Source organism: Tachypleus tridentatus, chromosome 11 (genome assembly GCF_004210375.1).
Source record: "Tachypleus tridentatus isolate NWPU-2018 chromosome 11, ASM421037v1, whole genome shotgun sequence".
Taxonomy (NCBI): Eukaryota; Metazoa; Arthropoda; class Merostomata; order Xiphosura; family Limulidae; genus Tachypleus; species Tachypleus tridentatus.
The window spans coordinates 32896037-32910474 of NC_134835.1; the positions used below are offsets into that span (position 1 = coordinate 32896037).

The 14438-nt window shown below is 35.2% G+C and overlaps 1 long non-coding RNA gene across 1 annotated transcript in view; it reads left to right on the plus strand.

Annotated features, from left to right (window-relative positions):
- Positions 1–12145, plus strand: part of LOC143231463 (uncharacterized) — a 39497-nt gene extending 27352 nt beyond the window's left edge. The window contains exon 3 of the long non-coding RNA XR_013016933.1: positions 11852–12145. This is a non-coding gene — a long non-coding RNA (uncharacterized LOC143231463). The remainder of the gene's footprint in view (positions 1–11851) is intronic.
- Positions 12146–14438: the final 2293 nt, after the last annotated feature.

The window sequence follows — 14438 nt, forward strand, 5'->3', positions numbered from 1 at the left end:
GTGTATTGGTTTATATGTACCTAAGAATGTATATGTTTCTTTATATGTACCTAAGGATGTGTATTGGTTTATACGTACCTCAGGATGTGTATTGGTTTATATGTACCTAAGGATGTGTATTGGTTTATATGTACCTAAGAATGTATAGTGCGGTATGTGGAGAGAAGATATTATACCATTCATTGGTTTTCCAAGAACCTTGTAAGGAATAATCCAACGTTGGTATTTGAACTATGCCAAAAGAACGTCTTTTCACGAATCTTACGTGTGTTTTTTTATTCCTACCTTCCACACTCACTAGCTCACATCCTGAATTATCTTCTCGTTTGGACAAGAAACCAAACAAATCCCACATGTAACTTCTTCTCTGAAAGAATGTTGTTTTTAAAGTTTGGAATAACAAGAGACTTGGGATTTGTTAGGTTTCGTTAGTTTGTCTTTAAAAATTGATATTTCAATAGAAAAATAAGAGAATTACATGGGATTTATATTAAACGAAATGAATAAAAGACACAACTAATGTAATTCTAACACTTATTTTATTCTGACATGTTTTATTTGCATATAAATATAAGCGAGTATTGAAAATGTCAACAACACACAAAATATCCAACTGTCGCTTTCATCCAATACAAAGTTTGTCTAAACTAACAACTATTAAATAAAAAACTAGTTTTAACCGTAGAATTATATAATGGTTTTGGTTAGTTTTGAATTTCGCTCAAAACTGCACAAGCCGTCCCTAATTTAGCAGTGTAAGACTAGAGAGAAGGCAGCGAGTCCTCACCACTCCCCGCCAACTTTAAACTACTCCTTTACCAACGAATTGTGGGATTGACTGTCAATTTATAACGTCCCCACAACGTTTGGTGGGACGGGTATCCGAATCTGTAACACTCAGATTACAAGTCAAACGCCCTAACTACCTGGATATGCCAGGCCAAAAATTTAAATATATGCATTTTTTAAAACTGCGTGACGATTTATAAATTAATGATAATTTTGCATAATGAAGTTCTGTAAATTTGTATTAGTGATAATTTAACAGAAATAAATTATATCAGAGTTGTAGCTCTTGTTGTTGTAATTCTGGTTGTTGTTGCTGTAGATTCCTTGAAACGTCTTCATTATTTCCTAAATCTTTGTAATTGATGAGAAAGCAGTGAGATAATTAATGAGTAAATACATACACCTATGTAATCACAATCGCAGCGCAATGTATCAAAAGTAGTGGATATATAAACAAAGAAACGCTTTTCCCGGCCACTAGTAATTTTCATTAAAATGATTTTCGACTGTCATGACATGGGTAAGATTCATATTGTCGCTTTGGATCATGCTTTGTCAAACGATTGAGCTTGGCAATGAAGTGTATTGTTTAATCCAAAAGGCTTCATCGTTATATTTTCATGCACGAAGCATACCAATCATCCGTGATTGCTTTCCATAATCCATCTTTTGGTTGAAAACGGTAATTTTCACTGTACTGGTTTTGACAGTCTGATGGCACAAAAATTCATTGGTGCTGTGGCGGGCGCCTTGACTTGCTTGTCTTTATACGGAAGAGCATGGTTTCATTATCCATGGTTTCATGGAAGAGCTGGTTTCATTATCCAGCTGCTTGAGATATACGAAGGTTGAAAGGAGGTTATGACTAAAAGTTATCTTGTCAATTTTATACCTATTGGCTACTTTTTCTGATAGATATTTTACCTGTTTGTTTTGCACACTGATGCCTTTAGCACGTGAATGACTTTGCCATTAACCTCTGTGTTCATGGATTTGTTGCAGAACAACGGACTTTAATTAATACAATGGTTGCTTGCTATAGGTTTCTTTCTCTATGGTTCTGATGTCCCAAGTTTATCCATATTCTTTGCTTTCCTTTGTGGTTAAGTACAAAGAATACCTTGTGTTTGAAAATCCTAAACTCCTGAGCTGAATATATTTTTATAGTCGAGTATATGAATATTTTACATAACAAATGGCTTTTTTTACACACGTATTCCGAAAACCGATCAGTTTTCGGTAACGTCACACTACTTAAGCAATGCCAAACAACGTCAAAAATCTATCTATGGTAAATGATGGATGCTCCACTGAGGCATTATATAGGTTGCGACTGTCATGTTACTTGCTAATTATCAAATGTAAATCCGGTTTAATATAGCATATATATGTTTAATTCTTTGAAAACACTGTGGCTATGACCAAACGTGTGTTTTTTATCATATTATAGTGCTTGTCTTGCCTGACTCTGGAAAAATATACCAACGATTTTTTATCATGATAACAATAAATCATGATTAGACTTTTACATTTTTGTCCATTTCTATTAATCACAGTGGTTACGAAGTTTATTTGCTTGAAAGAGAAGAAAACTGTAGACACAAGAACATAAGCATATTAAATCAAGCACAGAAAAAGACTATACGTATAAGTGATTCAAAACGTTTCTTTGCGTCATAGAACACGACTTCTTTGCTCAAGGTATGGCGTCTGTTGCAGTCATGAATTTTTCAGAGGTTTGTGACGACACTTTCCGTAGCCAGAAAGGTACTGTAAAGTTCGGAAGGCTGGATCCTTAATAATAGATAAAGTTGGTCCCCTAAATCAAGTTATCCTTTTTAGAAATCTCGCACAAACCTGAAATCACCAAAAATGAGAAGTAAAGACATCAATGGACAGCCGGATGAGACGGTGGGAAAGTTACTACCAGAAGCAGTGGATATATATTTTTTAATTTCTAAGAGTAAAATGTCTAGTGAAACAATACATAGATTAGATAGATTTTCTGGCAAACCAGAAAAGAATAAACATCAGTGGAAAGGGGTCGAGTACCTAATGTTAAAACAATTTTCAATATGTATATAGGCAACTCAGTGGCAACCACAACCAAAATAAATTTGTGTTGCATTTATGAGAACTGTATTTTCACGTTTACTGACGTTACCTTGGTGATGTGGTGCTTTGATTGTTTGTTTGTTTGTTTTTTGAATTTCGAGCAAAGCTACACGAGGGCTATCTGCGCTAGCCGTCCATAATTTTGCAGTGTAAGAGTAGAGGGATGGCAGGTAGTCATCACCACTCACCGACAATTTTTGGGCTACTCTATTACCAACGAATAGCGGGATTCACTGTAAATTTATAACGCCCCCACGGCTGAAAGGGTGGTGCAACGGTGATTCGAACCCGCGACTCCTCAGATTACGAGTCGAACGCCCTAACCTACCTGGACATGCGGAGCCGAGGTGATGCTACTGGATTTGATCTCTTTGGACAAGGGGTATGTAACAGCCCTTTATGCCTCAAGATATTCGTACACTCAAATCATAAATCTGTGCTCAAAAAGAAGTTATACAAGTTCTAAAAGGAAACATCTATGATACTTAAAGACATTGAATAAAAAGGATAGATTAATTTTGTGAGAGACAGACCATCCAGAAAGAGACTCGCAAGAAGTCGAACGTCTCGAGCAGATGGAGACTGGAACATTTATGTACTTACGTAACGATCAAGGTACAGGACATAGTGCTTATTGATTTCTGTACGACCGGACTATTGAAATGGCTGTTGGGAAACCGTTGTCATCTTATACTGCATGACATATGGAAAGGGAGGAGTGAGTGGGACATTTGGACATGACAGTCTTACGACGGAGTATTTGGAATGGAAACCATACTACAGAAATATTCCGAATACACACTTCCGTCAGATAGAGTTGACCAAAAGCAGCCACACGGATTCTAACGATTTGAAGAAGACTCAGAAATAGTGTCCATATAAAGCACTAAACACTTTGCATAGTATAATAAAAATAAATACAATGAACTCAGTTAGAAAGAATACATAATATAATATAATATAATATAATATAATATAATATAATATAATATAATATAATATAATATAATATAATATAATATAATATAATATATCTCGGAAGACCGAGATATATTGAATGTTATAGCAATAATGATAATGGGAAATAAATATTGAAAAATAAAAAGAAAGTCAAAAAGTGTATCAATATAAGAACATTCTGAACAAGAACTAGAAGGAAAAAGTAGAAAGACAAGTTCAAGTAGATTTAGTCCTATTATTCAAAAGGGAGAGAGCAAAGGCGAAGAAAATATAGAAGAGTTTGTTTTTTTTTAATTTCGCGCAAAGCTACTCAAGGGCTATCTGCGCTAGTCGTCCCTAATTTAGCAGTGTAAGACTAGAGGGAAGGTAGCTAGTCATCACCACCCATCGCCAACTCTTGGGCTACTTTTTTACCAACAAATAGTGGGATTGACCGTCACTTTATAAAGCCCTCACGGCTGAAAGGGTGAGCATGTTTGATGGGACGGGGTTTCGAACCCGAGACCTTCGGATTACGAGTCGAACGCCTTAACACGCTTGGCCATGACGGACCCATATAGAAGATAAATTATATTTCTGATGAGGCAATAGAAAGCTGTTAATAATAACAATTTGAAATAAAGTCTAAGTTTAATATATCCTGATTATGAATGATTAGATGAAATGAATGACATGTAGAATTTTGAGATAAAACTTGATAAACATGAGACGTAAAAAATAAAGTAGTGAAACATGAAACATACCTTGTTTTAACCATAAGGCTACATAACGGACTATCTGCTCTCTATTCACTGCAGGAATTGAATCTCTGAAAGTCCATTAACTTACTACTGACCCATCGGAGAACCAGAAAGAAGAAATACAAAAACAACTAATGAAAACTTCAAACAGAATGGAATTAATCAATGGATCAAAATGCAAAACAAAAGATAAGACGGAAAACTTGAATGAAAATAAGCAGAGCAAGTAACAAAAAATCGAGAGAAGCGGTGGAAACATATATATGAAAATTAGAGAACGAATTAAATGTGGGATATGGAAAGTTTGTTATAATGAGATGATTCCACGACTGCCAAGTTTGTAACAGAAAGCTAACATATATGTAATAGAGAGCTATTAAGTGTGTCGTAGAAAGCTACAACGTGTGTGATAGATGATCTTTGAGTATATAATAGAAGGCTGCTGGGTATTTCATAAATATTCGTCAAATGCGTCACACGAAGTTACTATAAAATGTGCAATATAAAACTGCTATGTGTCTGATAGAATACTTATTAGATGTATAATAAAAGACTTCTAAGTATGTAATAGAATGCTGTTTAGATGTAGAACAAAATACTGCTAAATATGTAATAGAAAACCGGTTATATGAATAATAAAAGAATACTAAATATGTAATAGAACTCTGGTTAAATGTATAATAAAAGACTGCTAAATATGTAGCAGAATACTGGTTAGATGTGGAACAAAAGACTGCTAAGTATGTAATAGAATACTGGTTAGATGTGCAATAAAAGCCTTCTAAGTATGTAATAGAATACTGGATACATGTGGAATAAAAGACTGCTAGGTATGTAAGAGAATACTGGTTAGATGTGGAATAAAAGACTGCTCATTATGTAATAAATACTGGTAAGATATGGAATAAAACACTCCTAAATATGTAATAGAATACTGGTTAGATGTGCAATAAAAGCCTTCTAAGTATGTAATAGAATACTGGATACATGTGGAATAAAAGACTGCTAGATATGTAAGAGAATACTGGTTAGATGTGGAATAAAAGACTGCTCATTATGTAATAAATACTGGTAAGATATGGAATAAAACACTCCTAAATATGTAATAGAATACTGGTTAGATGTGCAATAAAAGACTGCTAGCTATGTAATGGAATACTGGTAAGATGTGGAATAAAAGACTGCTAGCTATGTAACAGAATACTGGTAAGATGTGGAATAAAAGACTGCTAGCTATGTAATGGAATACTGGTAAGATGTGGAATAAAAGACTGCTAGCTATGTAATGGAATACTGGTAAGATGTTGAATAAAAGACTGCTAGCTATGTAATGGAATACTGGTAAGATGTGCAATAAAAGACTGCTAGCTATGTAACAGAATACTGGTAAGATGTGGAATAAAAGACTGCTAGCTATGTAATGGAATACTGGTAAGATGTGGAATAAAAGACTGCTAGCTATGTAATGGAATACTGGTAAGATGTTGAATAAAAGACTGCTAGCTATGTAATGGAATACTGGTAAGATGTGGAGTAAGAGACTGCTAGCTATGTAATGGAATACTGGTAAGATGTGGAATAAAAGACTGCTAGCTATGTAACAGAATACTGGTAAGATGTGGAATAAAAGACTGCTAGCTATGTAATGGAATACTGGTAAGATGTGGAATAAAAGACTGCTAGCTATGTAACAGAATACTGGTAAGATGTGGAATAAAAGACTGCTAGCTATGTAATGGAATACTGGTAAGATGTGGAATAAAAGACTGCTAGCTATGTAATGGAATACTGGTAAGATGTGGAATAAAAGACTGCTAGCTATGTAATGGAATACTGGTAAGATGTTGAATAAAAGACTGCTTGCTATGTAATGGAATACTGGTAAGATGTGGAGTAAGAGACTGCTAGCTATGTAATGGAATACTGGTAAGATGTGGAATAAAAGACTGCTAGCTATGTAACAGAATACTGGTAAGATGTGGAATAAAAGACTGCTAGCTATGTAATGGAATACTGGTAAGATGTGGAATAAAAAAGACTGCTAGCTATGTAATGGAATACTGGTAAGATGTGGAATAAAAGACTGCTAGCTATGTAATGGAATACTGGTAAGATGTAGAATAAAAGACTGCTAGCTATGTAATGGAATACTGGTAAGATGTGGAATAAAAGACTGCTAGCTATGTAATGGAATACTGGTAAGATGTAGAATAAAAGACTGCTAGCTATGTAATGGAATACTGGTAAGATGTGCAATAAAAGACTGCTAGCTATGTAACGGAATACTGGTAAGATGTGGAATAAAAGACTGCTAGCTATGTAACAGAATACTGGTAAGATGTGGAATAAAAGACTGCTAGCTATGTAATGGAATACTGGTAAGATGTGGAATAAAAGACTGCTAGCTATGTAATGGAATACTGGTAAGATGTTGAATAAAAGACTGCTAGCTATGTAATGGAATACTGGTAAGATGTGGGATAAAAGACTGCTAGCTATGTAATGGAATACTGGTAAGATGTGGAATAAAAGACTGCTAGCTATGTAATGGAATACTGGTAAGATGTGGAATAAAAGACTGCTAGCTATGTAATGGAATACTGGTAAGATGTGGAATAAAAGACTGCTAGCTATGTAATGGAATACTGGTAAGATGTTGAATAAAAGACTGCTAGCTATGTAATGGAATACTGGTAAGATGTGGAATAAAAGACTGCTAGCTATGTAATGGAATACTGGTAAGATGTTGAATAAAAGACTGCTAGCTATGTAACAGAATACTGGTAAGATGTGGAATAAAAGACTGCTAGCTATGTAACAGAATACTGGTAAGATGTGCAATAAAAGACTGCTAGCTATGTAACAGAATACTGGTAAGATGTGGAATAAAAGACTGCTAGCTATGTAACGGAATACTGGTAAGATGTGGAATAAAAGACTGCTAGCTCTGTAATGGAATACTGGTAAGATGTGGAATAAAAGACTGCTATCTATGTAACGGAATACTGGTAAGATGTGGAATAAAAGACTGCTAGCTATGTAATGGAATACTGGTAAGATGTGCAATAAAAGACTGCTAGCTATGTAACAGAATACTGGTAAGATGTGGAATAAAAGACTGCTAGCTATGTAATGGAATACTGGTAAGATGTGCAATAAAAGACTGCTAGCTATGTAACGGAATACTGGTAAGATGTGGAATAAAAGACTGCTAGCTATGTAATGGAATACTGGTAAGATGTGCAATAAAAGACTGCTAGCTATGTAACAGAATACTGGTAAGATGTGGAATAAAAGACTGCTATCTATGTAACGGAATACTGGTAAGATGTGGAATAAAAGACTGCTAGCTATGTAATGGAATACTGGTAAGATGTGCAATAAAAGACTGCTAGCTATGTAACAGAATACTGGTAAGATGTGGAATAAAAGACTGCTAGCTATGTAACAGAATACTGGTAAGATGTGGAATAAAAGACTGCTAGCTATGTAACAGAATACTGGTAAGATGTGCAATAAAAGACTGCTAGCTATGTAACAGAATACTGGTAAGATGTGCAATAAAAGACTGCTAGCTATGTAACAGAATACTGGTAAGATGTGGAATAAAAGACTGCTAGCTATGTAATGGAATACTGGTAAGATGTGCAATAAAAGACTGCTAGCTATGTAATGGAATACTGGTAAGATGTGGAATAAAAGACTGCTATCTATGTAACGGAATACTGGTAAGATGTGGAATAAAAGACTGCTAGCTATGTAATGGAATACTGGTAAGATGTGCAATAAAAGACTGCTATCTATGTAACGGAATACTGGTAAGATGTGGAATAAAAGACTGCTAGCTATGTAATGGAATACTGGTAAGATGTGCAATAAAAGACTGCTAGCTATGTAACAGAATACTGGCAAGATGTGGAATAAAAGACTGCTAGCTATGTAACAGAATACTGGTAAGATGTGGAATAAAAGACTGCTAGCTATGTAACAGAATACTGGTAAGATGTGGAATAAGAGACTGCTAATTGAAAGAGTAGCGTATGTAATAAAAGACTGCTGGGTGTGTGTAATAGTTAAACACGTTAAAATCCGTTTCGTAGATCAGTTTTAGTGTATTAGTTTTCTTCCACTGGAATTCCTGTTTAAATAACAGAGTCACCCAATCAACCACTTAGCAGTAAATCTCTGGACTTTCGATGCTAAAAATTGGGTATCGATACGCATGATGGGGACAGTACTAATAGGGTATTGTGCAACTTTACGCTTGAGGACAAGCAAACAAATCAAGTTAGTACGTTATTCATGCAGGAACTTCTCAGCATGCTGCTGTGACTTGTCCATTTTTCTCTGATGTTCATTATCTGTAGCAGGCGTAACAGGATGTACAGTGTGACAAGACTTAGTGAAGTCTCTTGACGATAGAACTGGAAGAGATGAAGAATCAAAACAGGAAGTTCGTTGATAGATGGTTCGTGATGTGCGTGAAAACGGTATTTGGGTGATGAACCTGTATAATTCGGTATCGATTTAAATATAAGTGCATCTTTTACACATGAATAACTCACTAAACACACTTACTCTAGAATGAAATGTGTTTATTTTCGTCTATCTATTCGTTCGAATTATAATGTTTTTCGTCAGTATGCCTTTCGTTATTTATGAAATATTTTCCATTCATAAAAAAAAATTATTATAATAATTGAGATTACGATTCTATTCGTGTACGTAACTAGTCGTAATAACCGAAAGAAAGAATTTTCAACCTATTTGTTGATAGCTTAAGCAATAGTTTGGGTTAAACAGCACACAGCACTACATTTAATAATTGAAAATAGACAAAGGAAATTCCCACAGAGTAATTTTCCAGGTAGATAGGAGACGTAAACAGTTCTATTATCGTACAGGAAACGTCGAGATTTAGTCGTGCATTTAAAAATGGACAATTTATCGTTCGACCATGCTGGATAATTGATACGTGCGACTAGGCTTAGGTTTGGTTTAAATAAATTCAGATTAGAAGCGACCTAAAAGCGTTTATTGTCATTCAATATCCCCAGATATTTTTCATGTACTGTTTTTTAAACTGTTGGACATTTTGGCTTTATTATATATTATATTATAGCTATTAGATTATGTTATATTTAGTTTGTTATAACCTGAAAACAAGCCGAAACCACAATAAGTTAAAAAAATAATAAAAAGCACGCTGTACTATTTGAAAAGATCCCAGGTTACAAGCTATAATATGGAATATAAAATGTATCCTAGGTTATGGAGGTGACTACAATATTAGGGCCCCGATTACGGTAGAAATACACCATCTATCAGTCTTAACCTCCAATCGCCAGTCTCATATGAGAAATAAAAGAGTAGTAACAGATACAGAAATAGAAATTAGGAGAGCGAGATGTGGGTGCCAAAGCCCACAACGTCCCACATCTATATCACCCTTAACTGGCTGCAGACAGTTGTGGGAAGGCTACTGCTTTCTAAAGTAAAGAATAAATTAATTGAAAAATAAGAATAATAAAAATAAGGTAAATAAAGTACTACTATTTGTTTACTTAACTTTATCAGTTTTAATTTCTCTAATTAGGTGGTGCTGATTAGCTACCCTTCCCTCTAGTCTTACACTGCTAAATTAGGAACGGCTAGTGCAGATAGCCCTCGTGTAGCTTTTAGAGAAATTCCAAAAACAAAGAAAAATTTAAAACTTTATCACAAAGTCTATCTCTGGCCTGACCGTCTTCTTTTCTCTGTCCACAAATTTTCAATTACCACTTTTTCTCCACAAATTTTGCATCATTACCTGTTTCTTTCACTCTCTCTTCCTAAAGGTTATGCTTATTCTACAAATTTCGCTTTCCCACCTTATTCCTCCATAACGTCGCACACATAACCTTATTTTCTCTAAGCTCTGCATTACAACTTTATCTCACCAACAGTTTCGCATTACCACTTTTAAAATTCCAGAGTCGTCTCTCCGAGTGTTGACACTCAAATACAATGGCTATCATTTGGCCTTAAAATAATCACTTTTAATCCAAACATTTGCGAAATGCATCAAAACGGTTCTGATTTCAAAATATGGAATCGATATTTGGCAAGTTCCTTCTGAGATCGAGTAGCGGGCCAACCCGCCTGACTTGTTTCAATTGGATTCAACACTTCAGATTTGACAGTAATATCGAAATACTTATAAATGATCGCCGAACTCAGCATAAAACCGAAACGAACATAAAGTTTCAATGTAGATTTTAGTTTGACAGATATTGAGGGTATGTGAGCTAAGAACCATTCTAAACTGTTGAAATACATTTATTATTGAATATTTAGAGTGAAAAATATATATATTGTAATTAAAACTTCTTTACGTTTAGAAATAAGTACAAAGCTACGCTATGGGCTATTTGTGCTCTACCAACCACGAGTATCGAAACTCGGTTTTTAGTTATGTGGATCCGTAGACATGCAGCTTTGCCACTAGGGGACAATAAAAACTTAAGCAAACTTATCAAAATCACACTAAACTGATCATAGCTAATAGCAATAATAAACTTTAATAAAATAAATAAATAAATAAAAAGTAACTGAATGGAAACATAGTTCATACTACACTTTTAACAAGCAATGTATAACCAAACGACAGAAAATGGCACGACATGGCCAAGCGTGTTAAGGCGTGCGACTCGTTCGTTATCTGTGAGTCGCGGGTTCGCATCCCCGTCGCGCCAAACATGCTCGCCCTTTCAGCCGTAGGGGCGTTATAATGATACGGTTAATCCCACTATTCGTTGGTAAAAGAGTAACCCAAAAGTTAGCGGTAGGTGTTGATGACTAGCTGCCTTCCCTCTAGTCTTACACTGCTAAATTAGGGACGGTTAGCGCAGATAGCTCTCGAGTAGCTTTGTGCGAAATTCAAAAACAAACGAATGACAGAAAATATTGATATTTTGGTAGGTGGCGTGGTATCCCCTCTGATCCAAAAAAAAATCCGTAAGCCTAACAGTGAAGTATATGACAGTGTATGACATGATGTTTCTTGGTACTCGAAAAGGTGTTTCTATCCTACCAAAATCGGCCACTCACACGTTATGGTCATGATACTTCGTCATTATATTGGTGCTTTCCCACCCCTCTCTTTCCTCTTATCTTTACACCATTCTTGCACCTCACTTATTCGTACTATCCAATGTTTACTTTATCTTAAATTGATATTTTTCTTCTGCCTTTATTCCCATTTGAAGGGAAGTCGTTGGATACATCCGTAAGATTACTGCTCCTGTACACAGATGTGCGTGGTACTTTCCGCTCCTGTACACAGATGTACGTGGTACTTGTCTCTGGGACCTTCATCACACCTCCTCCTCTGGTGACACTTCATTGGTTCTCCACTGCTAACTTTTGAGCAACTGAAGCGTCATCGTGATCGAATCCGCATCTGCTACACTCTCGTAACACCTCTTGCTATATTACATTTGCAGGTTAACTTTGAAACCGACCTCGTTTACCGTCTTGACATAAAAAAATAAAAACACTCAAAGGTTCTGGCCCGTTGTCTCAGCAGTTTTTCATTACCAAGCGTTCCCAAACGGTGATCGTTCCACATATATAATGTGCACACAATAATACTAAATTTTAGTTTTAAAAATCTCCAAACTCTACTGACAAAAAAATCAATCATAACTTTTCATAATGTTATCCAATTATTGATCTATGAACTCCTCATAAACTTATACACATTTCCGTATATTCTCAGAAAAAAAACAACAAAAAACACACGATTCAGGTTTTTGTTAATTAATTTTAAATATTTTTCTACGGTTTTATTAGCAGAAGGAAACGTAAAAATGTAAGACTTTTTTTATACAATATAATCATCAACTACGCCGCTCAAATATTTAAACATTACGAGTGTGTTTTCTTTACAGTAAAGCCACATAGGGTTATATGGTTAGTCCACCGAGGGGAATCAAACCTCTGATTTTAGCATTGTAAATCCAGATTCTTACCGCTGTACTGCCAGGGGGTCAAAGATTCCGGAAAAGAGAATCTTCTCTCTTCAACTGTCGCCGTGGGAGTGGGAAGAGTACACCGAACGAGGAAAGAAAAGGGCCCCGGCATGGCCAAGTGTATTTGTCGTTCGACTCGTAATCCGAGGGTCGCGGGTTCGAATCCTAGTCGCACCAAACATGCTCGTTCTTTCAGCCGTGGGGTCGGTATAAATTGACGGTCAATCCCACTATTCGTTGGTAAAAAAGTAGCCTAAGAGTTGGCGGTGGGTGGTGATGACTAGCTGCCTTTCCTCTAGTCTTACACTGCTAAAATAGGGACGGCTAGCACAGATAGGCCTCGTGTAGCTTTGAGCGAAATTCAAAACAAACAAACAAACAAACAAACTCTTTAACAGATTAATTCAAAACATTTCACTTGTTGATTGATTCCACGTTGTACGCATATATTTATATCACCATACATTAACTACAGTAAGGTAGGTCTCAACTTGCAGGTAAAGCCTCAAACTGCACACATTCACTATTTTTTATGAGTTACTAACACTTACTTTATATTCTGAGATTTATATCTAATCCTTGTACGTCAGTCTTTTACGTGGCGAAATCGATACTATAGAAATTACTATTCTCTATGATCGAAAACGTTTCGTTGTCAATCGATGTTGTTCGTAATTAAACTTAAAAACTATCTGTGAATCCTAAATTTTTTACTCGTATGTGACATATAGTCTTCCAACTAACCTGCCCTTTAGGTTGGAAGGCTGTAACGTCAGTAATTTTATTTTAACATTGTTCATTGCTTGTTTCTCAGTAATATCTAAGTGCTGACTAGCTGCTTGACAATGTATTCAGCGACCCGAAGTAAGATTTAATAAGCCGAATTTATAAAAGAATTTTTTAGCCATGACATAGCGGCTTAGAGAATGGCTCTGAGTTTTTATTTTCAAGTACAAACCTTTAACTCATAGTTTCATATCTTGATCGATTAGAGGCCATATTACAGTCGCAGCTATTGAGGATTCCCTCTTGATTATCATTCAAACAGTTAGCCTTACAGTGTCTCACAGGTTAGTCTGCAAGATTAAGAAGCTAAAAAACCGGGTTTCGATTGCTTGGTGACGGAACATTATGTAGCATTAGGCTTAACAACCACTAAATCCTGTTTAAAATCAATTATTACTTTAATAAAAAAACGTATTAATATTACACTACTATTACGCATCCAGTTAGTAATCAATGTAATGTTTAAGTTCATTAATTTCGAGAAAGAATGACTTTTCTATTTATAAAACGTTTCGGCGAAAGAAACGCTGAAATTTTCTTTCTCCGTTCCAACTTACTGTCGCTTAAAATTATTTGATAACTAGCGCCCCCTGGATAGTTTCTGAATTTGAAAAAAAATTATTGACTTTTTTAAAAATGCTTTTACAATATTTAAAGTTATCGTAATTGTCTTCTTTTTAGGTCCTGCTTCGGAAATATTTCGTTTCATGTGTTTGTATTTTTGTTATTGAAAACAGACCAAACCAAAAAGTATCAAGTTATTTATCTGATGGTCTTTTTACTATATCAAAATATCTTGTGAAAGTAACTTCCTTTTATATTTTATTACAGGGAAGTTGATGGTTTTATTTACATTTTCGATCGAATACGAGTGCACTTACAGGTCATATTTTTCTCTTCGAGTAGAAACTATCAACTGTCTAAATATTCCTTTAAATAACAGGTATGTTATATTCTTTCAATAAAAGCAAGCTGGTCTTCACAAGGTGATAAACCAATAAACGTTTTAGAAAAACAAAGAAAGCTAATAAGTAAA